Source organism: Buteo buteo, chromosome 2 (assembly GCF_964188355.1).
Source record: "Buteo buteo chromosome 2, bButBut1.hap1.1, whole genome shotgun sequence".
Lineage (NCBI taxonomy): Eukaryota > Metazoa > Chordata > Aves > Accipitriformes > Accipitridae > Buteo > Buteo buteo.
Genome location: NC_134172.1, coordinates 7984506 through 8000149, shown reverse-complemented (window position 1 = coordinate 8000149; position 15644 = coordinate 7984506).

Below are 15644 nucleotides of genomic sequence, written 5' to 3'. Positions count from 1 at the left end.
GTATAATGGTGCATTGATGTGTAGTCACAATTTGAACACAGTTGCGTGACTCCCTAAGCCTGGAAGATACTTGATGTCCAAGAGTTCTGGGGCCACCACAGATAGTGCTGATGAAGCCACCAGAATTACAAATTCTTAAGCTATTAGATCCTGTAGCTGAAAGGGACTTTTTTCACAAAGTTAAATCAAAACTCATTTAATTGATGACAGGCTTTACACCCCTCTGTGAATCAGACCAGTTAGATCTTGTTAGAGTAGCAGAACTTGGCTAAGAAGAATTTGGGCTAAGATTCAGGCCAAAGAAATTAGAAGGAAAGTTAACTAGAAAAGCCAGATGATAATTAGATGAGTTTTGGGAAGCAGAATCAGTTTTTTCCTCAATCTCTCGTGCTTCAAATTATTTACATTTTCTTGTTGGAAAGACAACATTTTTAGCACTAATGCTGTCCTCTTGGGCTGGTGAAGGTTTTAACAAAACAAGTCAGCAAGCTCTGACTTTGTTTTTCGGATATCTTAAAACAAGCTATCAAGGAGTGTTGATGCTTTGGTCACCAGTTGTGCTACTGCAGCAGTGTTCCCATTTGATATTTATTGACAAAATTAAAGACTCCCTCCTAGCATCACTGCTGTTAACATCTTTAAGATGAGACACAGACAAGAACAAACCTAATATGATATAATGGGCAGGCCCTCTCCCTTTTCCCATATGTGGGACACAGATAAGATCTACCAACCAGCTAAATATATTAACATTAACCCATGCTAATGAAGGAAGAAAGAAGTTATGGGGTGGAATGATGAGCGTATGTGATGTGGCCCTAAAATCTGCAGGAACATGAGGAAGAAGGCAGTCGTTTGAGTGACAGGCAGTTCTTGGGAGAATTCACAGATCTAAGAATCTTGCCTTGTTTTGTCTGAGCATACAGAGAAGAGTAGTATTGTCATGCTCTATTCAATTCCCTTCAACTTTTTTCCTTCATTTTTCAGCCCAATCTGTGTTATTTTTCTATACTTTTAAACACCTCTTTTCTGATATTTTCTGTAGAGTCTCTCCAGAACTGTGGAAAAGTTGTGGTTTATCTTTGAAATGTTGCTGACAACATTTCATCTGTTTTTGGTGTTCAAAAGTTCTCAATCTTAAGATCTGGGAGCAAGATGCTACATTTTCTGTCATTTCTTTTTACTGAAATAAAACATTTCTTGGAATCTGTGGAGGGAGGTAATTGGCTAAATGTTCTGTCCAGTGTTGCTCAACTGTGCTCAGATCACTTCACAGACTCGGACTCTGGGCCAGCCTGGGCTGATTTCTTTTCCACTTTGGACTGTTTTGCAAAGTTTTGAGAATGAAAACAATCCCATAAAACTCAGAAGTCTCTTAATTGAATTGGCTTTTTCCCAATGAATTATATTAGAACTCTACCAAGAGTTTCCTTCCATCTTTGTTTCTACTCCCTGATAAGAGGAGGGAAAAAAATTATTTGCAGAGGAGGTCAGTCTCATTATCTTCTTTTTACAGATGTGGAAGTTAAAGCACAGAAAGATGAAGTTCATTTGTTCCAGGTCATCCAACAGAGCAAGTGGCAGACAGAAAATAGAACCAAGTCCTTCAGTGCTCACTCTGTTGCCTCACGCTGTCTTCCTGTTTTGATGAAAATGTCTGAAATGTAATTTTTGTAGGTAAGTATGTGAGAAAGATTCAGACTTCCTGAAGCATGGAAATCAAAACTTTTAGTTATGTCATGTAAACAGAGGTTAGATAGAGTTCAAACTGAGACAAAGACTCCAAGCCTGAGTTGCGGCACTTCTGTTGTACAGGTATCTTTTTGGTAATTCTTTCTCATAGCAGGTATAATCTCCCCAGTATCTTTCATCAAAAGATACCTCAGCCTCTAGCCCCATACCTTTTGTACAACAGGATGCTGAGCCTTTTTTTTTTTTCATACTACAGTTTCATCTTCTGCATTCTCAAGGATGGGGTTTTCACTTTCCTAGCACTGAGAAAAGCATAAAACAGAAATATGTGTAACAAGCAAAGAATGATTATCAAGTAATATTCTTAGTTTCATTTTATGTTTATTTTTCCCATTGCTTTTACAAAATTATGCTGATTCATACCAACTGGGGGCAGTTCCTGCTTCTCTGTAGCAACTTTAATATCTGTTGTAGAATCACAGGGTTTATACCCCTTCCTCTTCCACCCCCCTCTCCAATTTGTTATTTTTGTCTGCTGTTTCTGTAACTCATCCTAAAAAAATTCCACAACTTTACAATTTTCATGAACAACCAGACAACCATTTGGAAACTTCTACTCTAAATCATTCTTCTTTTTCAGAGGCCTGAGATATATTAGCAGTATACCTGATCTTCGTATTGTTTTTTTCAAAGGAGAGTATGTGAAATTCAATAGTAGTTGTGTTTCCTATCTTATTATGCATATGTGAGAAACTGAAGAGAAATTACATTCTTATAGCTTAAGGGACAAGAATTAGGACACATGACTGTCCCTCAAAGCTTCCTCCATAAATCTGGGTTTATTGCTTGATGTCTTAACTTGTTATATACAGTATGTTGATAAAATACTTACCCCCACAATGTGTGTCTATTTTATCTGTTTAGATTAGAAGCACTGGTGGCCAAACACAGTTTCTTATTGGGCAATTATGTATCAGTACAAACAAGGATACCTGACTTCTTAGGATTCCTAGGCAAATCCAAAGCAAAACAAAAAAAATCCCCGTCAGCAACATACTCTTCATTGCATTACTAACTTGTGGTTTACCAGAGAAATGTGTTAGGGTAGGCTATCAAAAGTAGTGTTTCTAAAATAAAAGTTTTGGAAATGTCATAAACTTGTTTTCAATAAATGAGGAAAACAAATTAGAAAATAAGTATTCTAATTGGTCTATACAGAACCGAAGAGCTGTGCAGTTACTTGTAAATTTACCCCTTGTTTTAGAATGAAAAAAAATCTGTATGATTAAAAAGCTCAACATAATTTGGGGGCTTATTAAGAAACCCTAATACAAATAACATGACCTTTGTGTTAATGATTTTAGTTAAGGATTAGTAGGCAATTAAATGAATGACTGGAGGGAACCATATTGCACTAACTGAAAATGTCAAGCTCTGAAAGAAGTATACTGCCTAAGGAAAATGGTGAAAATGGAAGATAAATACTGCTAAAATCTGTCCTGGATAGACCTTGTGCTGTACAAGGGGATAGCATAACATTCTGTGCAAGTTGTGAGATGCCCCCTGGTGTTATAAACCTCAGCTGTTTATTTCTGTTGAGACCTTGTACATGGTCAGAGCAGGATAAAACACCCGAAGTATTGACAGAGGATAAGAAAGTGTAAAAGGTAAATGGAAGCTACAGAAGGCTGCCAAGCTGCAGAAGAGGGATTGGTAGCAATGCCATTTAGGATCTAACTGCCATTTACAATAAGCAGAATTAGCTGTAAGCTTCTCAGTTTTAGGCAACATTTTCAGTAGCAGGAGTTAGAGGATGCTGTATGGTGATGGGGATCCAGGTGGGGAAGGGGTCAGCAGCATTTTGTGAAGGCTATAGGTGGAAGGGAGGCTTGGAGAGGCTTTGGAGAGCCACAGAGAGAGGAGTCTCCTTTTTCACCCAGATGTCTCTTTCATAGCACTGTGAGGGTTATGGGATCCCCAAACCTGCCCTTGCAGCCGTATGTCTCAACTCCAGTGACCACAAGCAACAATATACCCTGTCTTCTTCCTACAGCAATTTCTACTTATTTGGGGCTGCTGAGAAGAGGAAGGAGGAGCAGGGAGGGGACAGGAGAAAAAGGACTATTTCAGCAAAGGGGAAAGGAGGAACAGGTTCCGAGCCAAAGACGAAGGCTTTAGAGAGCAAGGCTTTCTGTTCCTATTACTGGCGTCAGAAGTCACTGCTCTGAAGAGCCAGTGCTCTAGTAGTAACGCCTGCCCCCCTTTCTTTCAGAGACACTGGTGGTTGTGCAGACAGAAGGCAAGTACAGCCTGTGTGCCTTGATATTTCTGTGTAGTCCAGAACCTTGAGGAGAGTCCCTGTGTCCCAGGTAGCCGTGCTCTGACTACTAAGACACGCTCTTACAGGAGCCCTAGTTTTCAGGTAGATCTTTATGTAAAGTATCACTTCTTAGAGAAATGCTAGTAAGTATCTTGAAAAAGATAAGAAGATAAAAAAGTGGAAATAAAATATTTTCAAAGTCTGAGATTAGGCTGGTTGGCATGAGGAGGATTTAGAAGAGTCAGGATTTTCTTGGAAAAGTCTTGTGAAGAAAGAGGGACAAAATTGTAATTAGTGTAGATAAACTAGAATTCTGCTCTTGCCTCTAAATTGGTATGGCTCTTCTCCAAACTTAAGTGGCAGTTTGATATGCCAGCAAGTGGTTCTGTGGGGTTGGTTGTCCAGGACTTTTCTGGAAATGAAGTCACATAAGCCGTGTGGACCTAAAATGTATAGACAAGAGCAGAAGCAAAAGCAAGTGATTCTAAGAGTCTTGGGGGAATTCCTGCACTATAACATAGCTTTTTGTAACTGGATATTTAGTATTTGCAACTTTGTTTTGGAGGATGTTCAGATGGCAAAACAAAAGATGTTTGCTGCTTCCTACTTCAGAGTATTATAAGCTATTTTCAATACTAAATGAATACCAAGTCCATACCCCTTTTTTATGTCCTTGTGATGGAAAAAAAAGTATATGATTTTATATCATTAAGAGAAAATACCAATGGTTTAGCCAGGTGTCTGATTTTAATGTGTACATATTTTGGAGACTTATTACTTATGGAAGTTTTGGTTCTCTTGTGGATTAGATAAGTGAGGACAGGGAAGTGAGGAAATGAGGGCAAAATCCTTTTGAGCAGATCAATGTTGGTTGTAACAGAATTTGCAGCACTTCATTACATAAAAATCTGTTGTAAACTGAACGATCCTACCGGTGTTCTTACAGCCTTTGTTGCCAAAAGAAATAAGGTAAAAATTTCAGCTTTCATTGTAATGAAAGCTTCCAGCCCTTGTGGTCAGAGTAATAAAGCCTTGAAGATTTGACACATACATAAAATGATGGCTCATACTACAAGAGTCAAATTAAAAAATAATAAAAAGAGACAAAGTGAAATACCTTCTAGTGTTTCTTAACAAAGCCATTCTTCTGATGTTACAGAGACCAACTCCTGTTTTTGTTAGTGCTGGGGCTGGTAATACTGAGCATAAGTCCCAAATATGTCTTCTGGCACTGTACCAATTTGAGTTAAACCAAAATATATTATCCATTCTCCTAAATGCAAGCTTCTGCTGTACCATATTATGGAACCGAGTTATCTGAGAGTTGCAAAGTAATTCCAGATGGTGATTGTATGTTGGCTGGAATTTGCGGTCTCTCTCGTCTTGCCACATGTTTCACCACTTGGAAGCTTCTAAATTATATTGTTCAATTATTTGTCTCCTTGGCTCAATATTCCCTTTCATTTTCTGGTTTAGTGCAATTCTTCATGCTTTCACTAGGTGGGTCCCCACAACAGTACACTGGGTAAGCAATTTGTTGAATAGTCTGAACACATTCAGGTAAATGTCCCAGTCAGTTTTATTGCCACTTTTTTTGGCAGAAGTTCACTGCGCCACATGTTTCGATGTACAATTTAGTGATTTAAAAAAACGGTTAGAGCGTTGGGAAGTTGTCATAAAGGGACTGGACTTGGGGATCTTCCTAGGACTATTGCCTTTCTAACTTACCTATTTCAACTGGAAGTTAAAACAAATGTGCTCTTCTTATAGCTAGTCATGTACAGTCCTATCAAGTTTTGCAATTATTTTACCTTTCAAAGGATGATGGAAAGCTAGTTGGTTAGCAACATTACATATATTCTTTCTTTCCAAAATAAAAAGTTAGTCATCTTTAATGCTTTGCAACTTTCCGTACTAGTCAAAACAAAACAAAAAAAGAATCATCCTTTTCCATGTGTGTTAGGTATTTACTGACTACAGAAGAAAAGAAAGACTTTTTAGCTAAAATCATCAGAATTTTTTTTTCAAGTGTTTTATATGAGTGTGTACTTACATCAAAAAAAGATTTACCCCCTAAACCTGACCAAAACAAACCCAGACACAAAAGTTCAGTTCTTTCTATTCCATAATGCCCCATAGAGAAGATTAAGGAAAAGGAAGTCAAAGATTAGCAATATGTTTAATGACCTATTAGAAAGCCAGTCTAACCCAATGGTGGGTAGCATAAAAGCTAGACATACGTAGCTCTTGAGCCCTTTGTGATGCCCTCCCCATCTGAGTCTCTATATGATTCTTGCCTGGTGCAGCACCCATCTGTCACATCAACCTGGGAGAAAACTGTAAGTCAGTAACAGGGCAGCTCCTCACCCTGCTAATTTTTATGATTAGAACTATGTGGTCTTTAGAAGTCATGGTGCTCTGAATGAGGAGGCATGTAGCTTCTTTACTATCTCAGGTTATGCCTTCACCCTGCAAAGAAAGAGGATCAATGAACCTGCAGAGAGCTCTATACTGTCATGTCCAGACTGTTTCTGACATTCAGGCTTTTACACTTAAAGCTAGCTGTCTATAGTGTAGTCTGTAGCATTGGTTTAACTTTAGAACAGGTAACTTAGGTCTGGGAGGCTTATCTAAAGATGCCTTTTCAATACTTACTTCTCATATCTTGGCACCTACAGAAAGAAAATCAAAACAGCAAATTTCAATTACTCTGAGGTCTGGTTTTATATTTTCTTCTTCTTTTGTTCCCCCTCTTATCCAGGCTCACTAAGTGAATCTATTTCATCTGCCTATTTGACATAGTAAGACAATTCATGTGGAAGTCTAGCAAGAAGGGCAAATTTTGATTGAACTAAGAGTTTTGTTTCATGTGTTTTATGTTTAGAGGGCAGATAAAGGTTTAGAAAATTCTTGCATTATGTATTACAAAGATAAGCTGAAAACTAAAATTGATTGTTTTCTTGCTCAGTAACCAACCTACATTAAATAAAACTGATAATCATTACTGAATATATCTAAACTCAGAAAAACTTGGTCTGTGAAATAATTAATGCAAGACAAGAGAAAGGTTGTCACAGTACACAGCAGCATGGTAGTACTTAATGTCAGAGATCTATCTCAAAATTAATCCTCAACAGTGACTGTAACATCTGATTTTCTGGTTTTAGCAAGAAGGTAGATAGACTTTTCTGTTTTATCCAAACTGGTTTTAATAGTCTCCTTGTCTTTATTTTGATGGCAAGAATCCTAACTTGGAAAAAAGTAGCTTCTATATTGTTTTAGTTTACTTATGTCTCTAAGTGATGGTTATGAGCTCCAATAGTTATTTCTTCACTATCAGGCTAGTATCAGTTACAATCTCCATTCTTCAGCTCTGGGCCAAATCTACATTTAGGCTGAGTGCAAACACTCTAGGAATCCAGGGCAATGAAGAACGGTGAGAAATTCTGATAAAACCTCGATTCAGATTTGGAAAGTTCTTGTGTGCCTGAGCCTGGAGACTTGATCTGGGTAGGGGGATCTCATGCTCTCCTGGATTAGAGTCACCCTTCTGCATCCTTGGGCAATTACACAAAGTGTAGTGGGAGTGCTTGTCATTTCTACTTCCAGAGTTACAAACCACAAAGCCAGACATACTATATGAGGTTGGTCTGCTCACACTTGTCTGGCACCATCATTTCCTCTGGGAAAATGGCAAAAGCAAATAGCAACTTGCCTGTTTGCATGTAGGCGTGATCCTCCTGAGAACATATAATTTGGCACCATGTGCAAATGAAGTTCAAACATCCTCAAGCTATGAGTTGTTGACAACATCTCTCAGAATAGACATACAAACTATGTAAAGCAGTTTTGGTGCTACCTTATCTCAACATTACCTTCAAAAACTGTAATGGTTCCCAAGTCACGAAGTCACCCTGGTTGGGGAAATATGCTTACAGCAAAGGGTGGTAACCGCTTAACCTTTGCATCAGCCCCGTTGTCTGCAGACAGAGGGTAACAACAATTACCAGCCTCATCAGGACCCTGGGAGATGCAAAGCACACTTAAACTTCTGTGTGCATTGATGAATGCTTATGTATTGCTGCCCCGCAGTGGCTGTGTTTACAAAACATATAATTCTCACAATAAAGGCAATGGTGAACGTTTCCAATAATAGCAGTTTCTCAGTCAGATTATTAGCTGTGGAAAATGGGCATTGCATTTAGACTGGTTCCTTGTTTACTACTCAGCATTTGAATGCAATTAAGCATAGCTGGTGGTGTCAAACCTATATTACTAGTAATGGACCTGTCCCTCCTTTATAGGAGGTAGTACAGAAATGCCAAGTATCACTACTGTAATGAAATCAGAGGGAGGTAAATATACCATATAAATATTCCAAGGACTCTTGAGACTGGAAGTCAGCAAGCGAACCTTGGCTACAACACAGAAAATTTGAGAGTTGTTAATATAGAGGATTAAAGTGGTAGGCATCCTCTGGGCTATAGCAGGATTTAACAAATGCCTGTGAATGCAATGTTCAATAGGACTCCAAGGCAAAGCTCGACTGTAACTTGGAGTCTGCACAGAGGGAAAAGAGAAAGCAGTCCAGGATCATGTTACTCATCTGATTGCAAAGCGCTCTGTTTTCAGCGCTGCCCCCAGGGTTTTACCTGATCTATCCAAATAGAAGAGATATCTGCCCTTCCCACCCTGCAATCATTCATACATAAACAACTCTAAATACTTTTCTGACTGTTCTGCCAGTTTCAGCCCTTCTTGCTTATTCAGTGCCTGCTCTCCTGCCAAAACAACAAACTGAGCTCGTGTGGGTTGTGGTTGGGGGCAGAGGCAGGCAACAGCGGTCTGCTCATTTCCTTTGTTTTTCACGTTTCTCTTTGGCCTTTCCTTGGGTAAAATCCAAGGGATGGATCATTGCTGGTTCCATCATGATGCAGAAGGAACAGACATCACTTTTCAAACAATGACAGCTTTATGAAGTTTAACAGTCTCAGCCAAAGTCTTGATGCTATCATCAGACATGTCTTTCTTCCCAGTCCCTGCAGGTGACTGCAGCTGGCAGCAGATCTTTTGACAGTCAGATTCTGTATGTTATCTCTGTTGGACCAAGCCTTTAAATAATTGGACAGGAAGATCTGGGAAACAGATATGCTATTTCAAGGCATAAATAACATCGTGCTGAGTGCTGCAGAAAGCCTTTATTTAATTTAGTTCAATTTAGTTCAAACGTGGTCATCTGGTTTGGCTTCCAACCAGGATTTCTGTAGATGTATGCTCAGTTTCTTCTTAGACCACCAACTGTCATATACAAATCACTTCTTACTGCGCCTCCATTCCTCAGCTCTTCAGTGGGATTCAGAAGATGTTCTTGACTTACAGGAAAGGTAGATAAGGAGTGATGGGAAGTAAATTTGTGACATTTTCTGATTTTCTAGTAATAGAGATCTGTATAAATAACTGCAACACAGGACTGAAACGGCAAGAGTAGTTGCTACTAACAGCAGAGAAATGCGGAGAGCGTTGCTGGTACGCTGCCATTGAATCATGTTGTACAACAGTGAAATCCATCCCTGTGAAGAAAGCCAGACAATGCAAAGTAAAAACTATTTAAGCTGTCGGAGCCAAAGTAGAACTTAAGTTTGGGGTACTCTGTCTGACAAAGTCACTGTGATGGTGACTTAGACTAGATATAAGGAAGAAGTTTTTTATGGTGAGGGTGGTGAAACACTGAAACAGGTTGCCCAGAGAGGTGGTAGATGCCCCATCCCTGGAAACATTCAAGGTCAGCCTGGATGGGGCTCTGAGCAACCTGATCTAGTTAAAGATGTCCCTGCTCATTGCAGGGATTTCGACTAGATGACCTTTCAAGATCCCTTCCAACCCAAACCATTCTATGATTCTATGACTCTATGGTTTAAAGCAGTTTCATTCTTCAATTTGCTTATTGCCACTTGTGATGATTACTCAGAGCTTCATTTTAGGTCACAAAGTATTTTTGACAGTGATCAACTTCACATTTTAATCTGCAGGTATTAGCCCAAGGCTATTTCTTTGCTTCCAACACACCAAAAGTATTTAGCTAAACAAAAAAAAAGAACCTCGACAAACTACGGGTACATTCCTGTTTGCCTTTTTTTATTTCCCCACCCTTTTTCACAAAGGGGCAATTTCAGCTACCTGGCCTTTTCTGGAATGCAATCTGGGAGGTGATTTCATTTTTGCTGTGTAAAGAGGATTGGCACAATCCTAGCAGTGACAGCATCCTGCCAGCTAGTGCTGCCACCAGCATATCAGCAATAGCCATCAGTCTGAGGACTAGCAGTTCTCTAACAGCTACGGATCAGAGACAGCAAAGAAGCATTAGATGGTTTGACCTATGGCATTTTAGGATATTTACTTGCTTCCCAGAAGTCTGGGAGGCTCTGGATTCCTTGGCATCTGGTTGAGCCAGCAAGATAGATTAACTGAAGTACTGTTACTGTTTTGTCTAGGGTGAGGCCTTTCTGGGCAGCCAGCTGTTTTATTTTGTGTATTGCATAAAAGATTGCTTTAAATCTGTGTGTTCTAGGGATGATGAGTTGGAAGTGAGAGGGTAAGCTGTGGGATATTTTTTTCCTTTACACAGCAGCCTTCACTAGCCAACATTGTTGACAAAAGTGAACAGAAGAGAGAAATTCCAATAGAGTAATGGTAATACACATTGCCCTGTCATACAAAGTTTAAGCCAGAAGGGTCCAGTCCAATATGGTGCTAAGGGCCTGATTTTTAAATTATTTAGCTGCCTGTCCCTAGCTGCTACAGGTTGCTCTTGGAGCACTATAATATGCTGAGCAGTTCTGAAAGTCAGGATCCAAATGTCTAATGCTGTGTCTGGATTACAATTACCATGCTTTCATGTACACAGTGAGCTCCACTGACTTCAGTGGGTTTCTCCACAGACAGAATTGTTCACCTGGAATTAAATGCTATCTGTTTGCAGATAATAGATCATTGGTGTCCTACGTGCTGTCCAGGAGAGAGCCTGAACAAAACTAGGAGGAACTGTAAGGTCAGTGATATTTGTGTAAACCACATGAAGTGTGCTTTCTCAGATCATCCTTTTATAATGCAATATGCTTGTAACACAATTTGTACTCTCTTCCACATTTGAAAGCAGAAAAATTATTGTGTGCTTTCTGCAGTATATCCCTTCCTGCCAAAGCTGACTCAGAACAGAAGGAAAAGACAGCTTTCCTTTTCCAGCTATGGCTTTTTAAAACATTTTTTTCCTATTCTGTTAGGCTCCCAGAGAATGTCTCATGGATATGTAGCGTATTATGTTATTACTGCAGTGTATCTGTGTTAAACCCTTTATCATTCCACAGCCCTTTGAAATAAGGAAGGCTTGTAAGTCCCGGGTTACAAATGAGAAAACAGTAGCACAGAACTTAACCCCTGTAAGATTTCTCTTGGGCAAAATTCCCATGTGAGAGGAGTCTGTTGCCTTCTCTGTTCTTGCCTCAGACCACTAATGTCAGTGATGGTGAATGAACCGTGTGGGATCGGGTCATTGCTGGGTACAGGGGGCAAGGAGATACAACCCAACCTGCTGTAGCTCCCACTTCCTTCAGTAAAAACTGTGAGCACACAGTACTCTCAAAAGGCAGGTCTTGAATGATTTGGCAGTAGACATCCTCTAACTGCCTGTAAGAAAACGGCCAGTGGACATCTCAGTTATTTTGCTAGTTTGGTTTCTTCCTGACTGGAAGGTAGAGAATGTGGTACAATAGCAGATACATCACCCAATTTGAGGTACCAAGGAAGGCATTTCTGTGTAAGTCTTGACCTGTCTTTGTTGTCTTATGCAAACAATAATGAACAAAAAATATAACTGATAAGTGCATTAATAAGTTAATGATTAACTTACTTAACAATGATGGCCTTCAGATTGCCATTAGGAGGCATTTAAACTAATATAGAGGTCTCAGAATTCTTATTCCAGGTTCCTTGCACACCTGTCTGTCTGAAGTGATCAAATTCTTGAGGTTTTCCTCACAGCTGTTAAGAGATAGAAACTTTACTCTTTAATAGCATGTACACATGCATTGTATGGCCAGGTTAAAGTCCATACTGCTCAAAGAAACTTGGGTATCTCAGGTTTCCACGTTTATATATAGATTTCTTCTGATGCAACTAAGTGAAAAACAAACCCATAAAGCATGTGGACCCATCCCAAACTGCAGATGAACACGCTTTAAACCCCAAGACAATATAAACAGAAAAGTGTTCGCTGTGTTCAGGCTTCTGTCCTAGATTTACCCAGACAGTTCCAAACTCTTTGGTTTTCATGTCAAGTTTCTGGATCTACTTAGATCCACCTGCAACTCACTAACATATTACGTGAGATATATAACATCAGAGAATCTCATCTGTATAAGTTGAGATCTAATTTAGATTGTCAGCTTAAAAAATAGCATTGTAGTGGTGACCCTAAATCTCCAATCCCTCCATTACTTCACTGCTTGTCAAGGAGACTTGGGCTAAAACTTGCTAAGTAAGTGTTGCTTTTCACCCCAGGAGCTTGTGCTGTCTGCCTGTGGCTCAGACCTTGCAGCTCAGTGGTAGATCTCCCTCATTACTTGTGTGAGTCCCAAAAGTGGTGTGTAATAAGTATTCCAGGAATTTGTCATTTACCTACCAAGTAATAGATTCATAATGCTGAAAGGAGTGCTGTATTCATATCTCAGATGTGTAGAATCTGCTTTACCACTAGAGGAGATTTAGGGATAAAACAATACTTACACAAGATTGTCAATAATGGAGAAAATTACAAAAAAATACAAGATGGGTCACTAAGATTATGTTTGGCAATAAAGCCCTTTCATAGCTGCTCCAACATCTTATCCAGTAATAGGCTGACAGACTGATTAGTTTCTACTGTCTTCAGACTTGGTTCACCTAGAAAACTTTAGAGCTACATCTTTAATGTTCTAGAAATAAAGAGGTTACTCAGTCTCCTGGAACAGCTGCTCCAGACTAAAGCAGACTGTCTTTTCTCCTACTCCTGATAACACTTCCCTTCTTATCTCTTATGATAGGACACTCAGACTCATGTTAATGAAGGAGATTGGGCCATTTCTGTACACTATTCTCTTTAAAGTGCCTAATTAATTTTTCTGTTGTACACTTTGATTAGAAAACATTCCTGGCTTCAGTTTTGAATTGATTTGGGGTTTTTTTTTTTTCCTTTACAGGTCCCTTCAGACAGGATGCTAAATTTTGCCAATCATAACTTATAAATATGTAATGTGCAATTCATAAATAATTATTATAATTCCATTTGAAAATGCAGCTGAAATTAGCTCATTTTTAGCAATTTAAATGCAATACTTGAAGACAAATGGATGGCAAAATTGGGCATTGTAGTTTCTAGAAAGACAGTTTCAGGAACTCTTAGTTACAAGGGCCTTTTTCCTCCTGAGCCCCTCACACCTCTGCTTAGCAGAGATGGGAGAGTTTAGCCACTAGATACATTGAATGTACTACTCAAGTATTGTTTGGGTTTGTGTGCAGGGTTGTATATAGGAGTGTACAGTCCTCATACCTTTACACCTCTGGTGTAAGCTTTTTCAGGTGTTTTTACCTCTGTAAGACTTTGAACTTGGTGCAGAATAAATGTGGTCTCAGCACAGTATGATGACCTGTATTACAGTCCTCCTTGCATTAAAACTGCCCGTATCTGACAGAGCAGTACAAAGTTCAGGCAGTTTGTTGAAGGCTGAACTGGACTGTTCTGATACGATTTTCTTTATCTTATCAAAAGTCCCCCAATGAGCCAGGTGAGTCCAGACTTCTTCTTCACCTCTGGTTCCTTGGCTTTGTCTTTATCTTCAGGCTGCATGAGTCAGTTTGCTATTCTCTGGCTACCATTCTCTAATTTTCCACCTATTTTTTTCTCTGGTCATTTTTATCTGTGACTATATGTTAGGAATATTTTGGTTCACAAAACTCTGACTTGCCTTAATCTGTCTCAGAATAAAACCTTTCTCACATTTTCCTAGTTCTGTCTCTGAATGTAGCCAAAAAAATTTTGATTGCAATGTGTACTTTGCCTGGCCATTTCGGGTTCCATGCCACCTCATTTCCTATGAATAAAATCAGATTAAACTTGTTTTCTGTTTCCCCACTTACCTTTTCTACATCCTCAGAATTATTATTTTGTATTAAATAGTAATTGCATCTTCACAGGGATAGTCACAGCTATGGTAGGCAACAGTTGCCTGAAAAAGTGGGTTGTAAATTTGGCCCACTACATTTAGTACATCTCTCTCATCTGAGAAGTGTTAGAATCACCGCTAAGGCCTTTATGGACAGTTCATCCAGACTTAAGTGAGGCTGGTGGGTGCATGTCAAATGCCAGCCTAGGACTGCTGCAGAATGAAAATAATTGTCATATGTTTAGCTCCAGTTGTATTTCTCATTATGTGTGGCTACTGGCTGATTTTTCTGAAAGGCCTCTCTTTGGTCAACTTACTTTCCAGCTGACCTTAAAAGATTGCAATATGTGTCTGAAAAATCAATTATAAGAGAATTGAAATACACTTCTATTATATATTAACATGTGTCCTTGTAAAGAAAGGCCATGATCTGGGTATGCAAAGGCTAATAATTGACCAACTTGTGGTGCCATAGTATTTGTTCTGTTTATTTTCTTTGCAGAAAGCATGCAAACAGTTCAGAGGGACACTAAAAAAAAATCTGCAGAATACTCATACCAAGTTTAAATAGGCACATTTTAAAATGTTGAGCAAGGATTATCTATGTTTATCACCAAGGGCTCCAAAACTCTTCTGTCCAAAAAAAGAGAAAATGTAGGTTAATGGTATGCATGATAAATAGGTTTACTTTGGCTCATTGTAAGCCTACAAAAAAAGCTGAAGATCTAATGTGATAACAGCACATGAAAAGACTGGTTTGTGGTTTTGTGCTACTCACAAGAGGCAAGTTCAGCATTTGATTTCAGGAAGTTTCTAAGGGCTCCACAAGATGCTCAGCATTTATACAACTGTGTCTGCAAACCACTATAAAACTGAAGCTTAACTGAGACATTTGACTCAGAGGAGAAGGTCTCAGTGACTTGCAGAGTTTTGGGGGGACAAAGAGGACAATGCATTACTGTGTCAGTACTCGCGTCAGAGCGCATGTAGCCTGGGACTGTCATGTCCAGTGGCAGCTGAGAACTGATTTGGCCTCCACCCTTGTTTGCCTTCCTTAACTTGTGTGCTTTTCTTTTTTTATTCACTGGTTGTACTCCTTTTCCTCCAACTAGAATCGCCTTGTGCCCTGGAAGTATTTAACTTCCACAGATTTCATACCACAGGACTATTTCTTCCCTAAAATACTCTGAGCTTTACAAAAAGATTTACTTTCATTACAGTAATCTTTACCAGGCTAATTGATATTTGGTTGAGAAGGCATTTTGAATTGCTATACTCATGGTGATGCCATACCTTCTTTGGCTTCATGGTATTTCTAGGAGATGCCAGGACCTCTGAAAGAGTCTCATAATGTTCAGAACTATCTCACAGTCTGTAGGAATACGGTAAAATGAGTCACTCTTTATCCTTTCCCAGTGAATTTTGGGAGAACTCAC